We start from the raw sequence: 7,434 nt of genomic DNA, 5'->3' as shown, positions 1-7,434 counted from the left end.
CATGAGAGTCTTCTGACAAAAGAAAATGAAGACCTCGGTCTGTGACATCATCGAGCTAGTACAATGCAGAAATGTTTGACACCGTCTATGCAGGCTGAGGAGAAATCGGGGAGACCAAGCCGTGCCTTGACGTCCTCTGGACGCTCAGGAGGAGGGAATAAACTGACAAGGTTGCGAGGGAAGAGAAGGGAAGCTGCGGCTAGCGGGCATTTTTGAGGAAGCTGGCGGTATCCCTGAAAAATGACTTACTAGGTCGTGAGAAGACTGTCGTCCGCGTCAGACGGACAATTCAGACTTCACTGTTACCTTGTGTAGCATGTAAGGCCGCCTGGTCTAGACTGCAGTGTGCATTGAAGGTGTGGAGACTCACTGGTTCAAGGGCTCTCGCTCTAAGCATGAGATGAGAAGACCTGGAACTAAGATGGATGGTGGTGACAGTGGGAAAATAGAACAAATTGGACATAGATCAACAGGATTTAGTAATAGGTTGGATTCCCGGGATGAAAGGGAAAGGAGGAATTACAAACTATGATAGAATGCTGGTTTTAAAATACAAAAAAAACAGACACTCTTCCTCCTGCTCTTCAAATCGTCCCAAATCCTTAACATAGTTTACCAGGTCCTTCATGCCTGAGCCCATTCTGACATGTCTCTCCCACTTGCTTACTATTTCCCCTTGACAATTCCGTTTTCAACAATGTGTGTTTGGGTCCCTCCAAAACAGTTCTTGCTCTTCCTACGCTTTCACCCAAGGGTGGAACACACCTCCCCACCTACCCATCTTCACCACTGCCTCCAGGAAGCCTTCCCTTTTCCTACTCTAGTCTGATAGACTATCCGCCTTTTGAAGGCAGAACCTTTATTAAGTAACACCAAGGTTTTGACCCTGACAGACAAAAATTGGTGGTGCCATTAACAGAAAATGGTGTGGTTTTTGTGGCTAGTTTGGAGAGAAAATTGTGAGTTCAGTTTATGGATTGAAACTACTGGATTGACGTTAGGCTATTGAGAGTAGATGTTAATCAGCCGAAGTTAGGGAATCTGTAGGACATCGCTGACAAAGACAAGCTAAAGGAAATATGAAATTACTCAACCTCGTCTCTTTTTTCTCTCTAAGACTAGAATGTGTCATTATGAAAGGAATGTGAATTTTGATGTTTACTATTTATATGGCCTTTCACAATTTATTTATTCTCTCTCAGGACCAATAAAACATTATCTGCTTTTCCTAATTGTCTTAAAGAGAAGCTGAACATAAAATGCAATGCTGAGTCTGCATCTTGTATTATGCAACAAAAGACTGTTACTAAGAATCCATGCTCACATGCTAAATACTGGCAATAAATATGTTCACACACACACACACACACAATTCAGATGACCTGAAACAAAATGGAAGAAAAATAAATGAAGGAAAAGATAAAAATATATATATACGACTCAAAGAAAAAGTGAGGCTTCAGAGAAGTCAGTGTGTGCTTAGGAGTGTGCTACAGAGAAAGGAAGTGACGTTGCACAGGTGGTTCATAGAAAGAGGTGATAAAAAAGACAAAGTAGTTGATCTCCCTCTTCCCCCTCCAGCTTCATTTCCCAAAAACCATGCTAGTGCATTTTCAAGGAGACAAAAGGTTTTGTACTTTGTAGGGAGTTTTTAAAAAAAAATATGTTTTTACTTTAAAAATCCCAAAACTGGTCCTCCCTGGTGACGCAGTGGGTTAAAGCACAGCACTAAGAAGCTTAAGCCACTTCCACATGAGTTCAATCCCCTGCCTGCCCCGGAGGTGCCACATGGTGCGGCAGACCTCTCCTGACCCGCCCGCTGCTCCCCTCAGCAGTGTACTTCCTCAATCTGCCTGTTCTGCTCCCCAATCTGTTCCTGGTGAATCCTCTCACCCTCCACATCTCTGGCCTGTACCCCAGTTCTGTATGAATAAATAAATAAAATCTTTTAAAAAAAATCCCAAACACATTCACAGGTTGAGTGTGTTTAAGAGCTTCAACCAATATGATAAAAGAAGCAGTTCCTCAAAATCTGTCAAAGAAAATAAAAAGACAAATACTGGATGATTTCATCTATATGTATAATATAAGGAAATAAGCAGTTAAATGGAGAAAACAAAACTAGGGAATAATGACAACCAAAATGAGGTTACTAGAGGTGTTTTGCTCACAGGTTATCACACCTGAGTGTGCCAGTCTTATCTCTATACTTTTACTCACATAAAAGACAGACTAGCCTGCATCACTAGAATCTCATCAAGTGGTGTTATGTAAAGCCAAATTATCCACACAGCAGAAAGTGTCCGTGACTCCCGGAATTGCATCAATCAGGCCAAGGTGAAGGTAAGTTTTTCTCTGTAAGGAAAGGAGTAGTCACTTTGTCAGACATTCTAGAAGGGAAGTAAGCAGGCCTTTAACTGGAAAAGAAAGATCATCTTTGGATTCATTAGGATTCCAAGATGTCACCCAATCTGGAAGATTCCTTTAGGGGCAAGTAGGCAGCCTGAACCCGTTCTGCCTTATCAGGAATTTAGCAAACAGCCACCTCCTGCAGCAGCTGTGGGCTACGCTTTATGTTTAATATCTGTGCCCGTGTGTCTTCTACATATCCTAGACTGAGCTGATCTTTAAAATGAAAATATCTATGTCCATTGGGATGGGGCTACGTGGAGAGCATGAAGGAGATCTCCACGGCAGAGTTAAAGAACAGCAGTGGTTTTAGGCAAGGACAACTGGCAAAAATGATCAGAATTTCCAGGGAGTATCACTATCATTTTTAAAGGGATTCCTCAAAATCCCTTAGTAATATAACTCCTTCGCCATGGAGAGTGCTGAAAACTGAGGACATGAAAGTTGTGTCTGACAGATTGGCCCACGAGAACCATACCATTACTGAGAAAAATCTGAATGCTTCTTGTAGCCAACATCAGGGTAAAGTTTATCTTATTTTTAAAGATTTATTTATTCACACACACAAGAACTGAGTACAGGCCAGAGGTAGGGAGGGTAAAATGATTCGCCAGAGCCAGAGTGGGGAGCAGAACAGGCAGATGGACTGAAACACACTGCTGAGGGGAACAGTGGGTGAGACAGGAGAGGTCCGCTGTGCCATGTGGGTCAGCTCCCTGGCTGGGGATCGAACTCATGCTGGAGCTGCAGAGCGCTTCATAGTGCTGAGACTTAACTCCTTTGCCACCAGGGAGACAAAGGAGTTTTTATCTTATATCTTTCCTCATACTTTCTGTTCTTGTCTTCTGGTTGCTTTTAAATTTTTCTCTTGATCTTGTACCATATTTTTGTTTCAGTAACTTTATTATAATGGGCCTTGGTTTGTTTTCTTTCTTGTTGGGTTCATTGAAATTCCAAGAAAAATTTGGTTTTTCTCAAATTTGAAAAAATTTTTACTCCTATTTCTATATATTTATTTCTGTCCCCTTCCCTTTTCTGGAGTTCTACTCACATATTAGCCTGTTTGATACTTCCCTATAACTTATTGATACTCAATTTTTCAATTGTTTGTGCGTGTGTGTTTCACTCTGGGTATTCTTTCCTTCTGTGTTATTATTCTATCACTGTATTTTCATTTTTGATAATGTATTTTTCATCATGAAGAGTTTGATATACTTTTTTTTTACATCTTCCTTTTCCCCTGTTATCATGTTCATGCTTTCCTCTACCACACTGAATATATAAAAGTTGTTTTAATGTCCTTAGTTGTTAATTCATTCAACACTGTAACTTCTTGATTATTCTATTGGTTGATATTTTTTTCCTTTGACATGATCATAATTTCTTGGTTTTGGTATGCTTGATAACTTTTGAGTGAATAGCAGTCAAAATTGGGTGAATTTTGCATTATTGGGTGCTAGAATTTTTGGCATTCCTTTAAATATTATCATTTTTTTAAAAATCTGAGATGTAAATACATTACTTAGAAACAGCTTGATCCAACTGAAGTTTAGTTTTATGCATTGTTAGGGTGGATTCAGAACAAACTTTAGGGCACATTTCACAAAAGCTTCTGACAACTCCTTCCGATGCCCATCTATAAGGATGTCTTTCCTATCTGACTGGTGGGAACACATTATTTCCAGACCATTGTGAGTTCTACAATATTACCTGTTCTTTTCATATGTGTATTTATTTCCTCAATCTGGATAGTTTCCTCACATTTGCTTTGCTCAGCATTTAGCTAAACTTTTGTGTGAATCTTTGTTTCGAGCCATAGTTCTTTCCCTGTTTAGCTCCAACCTTTCTGGCATTCTGCTACCCTGAAAATTTTAGCCACTAAGTATTCCTGAACTCCAAATTCTGCTTCTCAATGAATTAAGATTGTCAGGTTCTGTTTGGGTTTCCTCTCTCTATAATGTTGCCTAAAAACTCTTTCTAGGTATTAAGCTGGGGCACCTATAATACGCATTTCATTTGTTTCCTTCATCTCAAGGACCTAGTCTAGCTTCAGCTCCCTGTTAGCCAAAGTCTGAAAACTATTGTTTTATGAATGTTGTCCAGTTTTCTAAATAACTAAGGTAGAATGGTAAGTCTGGCCCTTGGCATACTATGATGGCCAGAAGTGGTAGCAATTTTAGAAATTGTCATTTGTAAATATAAAAATATAAATAATGATCTTTCTCCTATTCGTATCTGTACAAGTGAACTTTTTTTTTCCTTTCCTCTTTTATGTGTGTGTGTGTGCACATAATGAGATTATATGGGTGGTTTTTTAAATAAAGATTTATTTATGCATACAGAACTGGGGTACAGGTCATAGGTGCAGGGGCGTGAGAGGATTCACCAGAGACAGAGGGGGGAGCAGAACAGGCATGTACTGAAATACACTGCCGAGGGGAGCACTGGGCAGGTCAGGAAAGGTCTGTCACGACATGTGAGTCACCTCCCAGGCCAGGGATTGAATTCTTGCTGCAGTGGCTGCTGTAGCTTCACAATGCTGTGCTTTAACATGTTGTGCCACCAGGGAGGGCCCTCTATGGGTGGTTTTTTAAAAAATTCTTTAATTGATTCTTACATGTACAAATCTATTTTTCCCTCATTCTTGTATGCTAGGATGGAAAGTCTTAGTCCCAAACAAATCAGACAAGGAATTCCTTTGTTTTTGGAGTGAGCTTTATTACCCTCTTTCCAAGCTTGTGCCAAAGCCAAGTGTCTCTCTAGTTTTCTTATTTACAGAGAAGTTTCTCCCTAGAGAATCTATTCTCTTCTTTTTCAAATACGGAGAAACTTTGTAAAATCAAAGATCATATTCCAACTGAAAAGGTATAAGAAAGAAAAATAGCATATGTTATTGCTAAAAAGTGAAGCATATATCATTACAAAACTTGGAGTGGAAAATTAAAGGGTTTATGAACCAATTTTCCCTCTTAATTGGAGAGTCAGAAAAATTGAATATAGCCTTCAGTAGATTGTTCTCCCATCCGCTAACTACTAGTTGAATTACTAGTCATCATTTAAAAACCCAGGTCAGACAGACATCATTCTTGTTTCCTGGGAAACAGGAATATATTAGTTTCCTATAGCTACTATAAGAAACAACCACAAACGCAATAGCTTATAGTTCTGGAGACAAATATACGAAATCAGTTTCACTGGTTTGGAATTATGGTTCAACATCCTGGTTCTTCTGAGGCTTTAGGGAAGAATTCAGCTTCAGGAGGCAGCCTCTATTCCTTGGTATCTCTCCAGCCACTTACTTATGTAATAGAATTTCTTCCCCTTCTACTGTCAAATCTTTCCCACCCCTGGCAGGGAATGTAATTACTTTTAGGGCCTATATGATAATCCAGGATAATTCCCCATCCCCAGTCTTCATTACATCTGCAAAAGTCTCTAACCATATAAGGTAACAGTCAAGAACTTCAGGAATTAGATGTGAATATCTTTGGGGGCCATTTTTCACCCTTTCACATCTTCCCTGATACCTTTCTTCTATGAAGTCAATCAAGTCCTCTATTAGTTCTGTGAAACTTTATAGTTCTTCTTTTGCTACTTGTTAAGTGTTATTACTTTTTTGCTTACACACACAGATATTTTCCCAGATAAATATGACCTCTTGGTGACGGAATTTTGTCTCACTTGCTTGTGACATTACTGCCTAGCATGGCACCTGGCACATTGTCAGCACTAATTGAGTGTTTGTTTAACTAAATTGAATTTTACTCTCTTGTTCAAGCCAGGCAGTAGAACTATTAACTGTGAAATACTGGAGTCTTAGGCTAATAGTGCTGGGAAGGATCTCCAAAGTTCTTTTCTGAAAGTCTGAATCTGGTTTTTGAGGACTTAATTTTAGATTTAGGAAAATGTACTTATTACTGCAGCAAAGCTAAATAAAGTTATTTGAAAAAATAAAACAGGTTTATATTAGGATTTTTTTTCAGCCCAGAAAGAGCTGTGGAAGGGGCCTCCCTGGTGGAGCAAGGGGTTAAAACACACCACTATGAAGCAATCCCCTGCCACTGTAGCACTAGTTCAATCTCCAGCCAAGGAGCTGACCCACATGGCACAGCAGACCTCTCCGAGCATCTCCTCTGCTGCTCTCCTCAGCAATGTGTTTTTGTTGATTTGCCTGTTCTGCTCCCCAGTCAATCTCTAGTGAATCCTCTCACCTCCTACCTTTGCCTGTACCCCAGTTCTTCTATGCATAAATAAATCTTCTAAAAAAATCTACACTTTATTTGAGATCCTACAGAAATGTAAATGTTAATCTTGAAGGCAAGGAGCATCTTATACTTTTGATTATGCTTTCAGTTTGAAAGGAATCTCTTCAGGAAGCAAAGCTCCATAACACATCCCTAGAGAGGGATGATCACATGAGAGGGAGTGATCACATGTGACTAGTGAGTTTCATATGGAGGAAGAATAATTTAGAGAAGATATCCAATAGATAAGCCAAGTGCCTTATCTGTGGAAATCAAGATTTGAAAGATTGTGGATGGTTATGATAAAGTGTTATTTTTACACCGTAAGATTCACTTACTGTGAATTTATTATTAGTAAGTCCACAGAACTGTACAACTAGCATGTCACAATGCAAGCTAGTCACTCAGGAGCCTTAGAATTAGGCAAATAAGTATAGGTAGTTTCAAGGCATCGTTTTTCTGAATTTTATGATCATTTAATGAATTTTTCTTTGAAAACTTTCTTTTTTAAATAAAAAAAAACTACACATTGCAAAATTTCAAAGGCATAAATGGGCATGTAATAAGACTCCCTCTTGCCCTGGCATCCAGACTTCTATTCTTAATGAATTGGTTCTTGAGACGATTGCTGACCTGCGACTGGAGATCTTTAGACAAAGTTTGAAGTATCCAATATTACCTCAGAGTTTATGCAAGAAGTAAATTTAGAGATAAATTATATATATATATATATTTAAAGATTTATTTATTTATTCATACAGAACTGGGGTACAGGCCAGAG

This window comes from Condylura cristata, unplaced genomic scaffold, assembly GCF_000260355.1.
Source record: "Condylura cristata isolate star-nosed mole 26May11 unplaced genomic scaffold, ConCri1.0 scaffold00020, whole genome shotgun sequence".
In the NCBI taxonomy this organism is placed as follows: domain Eukaryota; kingdom Metazoa; phylum Chordata; class Mammalia; order Eulipotyphla; family Talpidae; genus Condylura; species Condylura cristata.
This window is presented reverse-complemented; position numbering follows the sequence as displayed.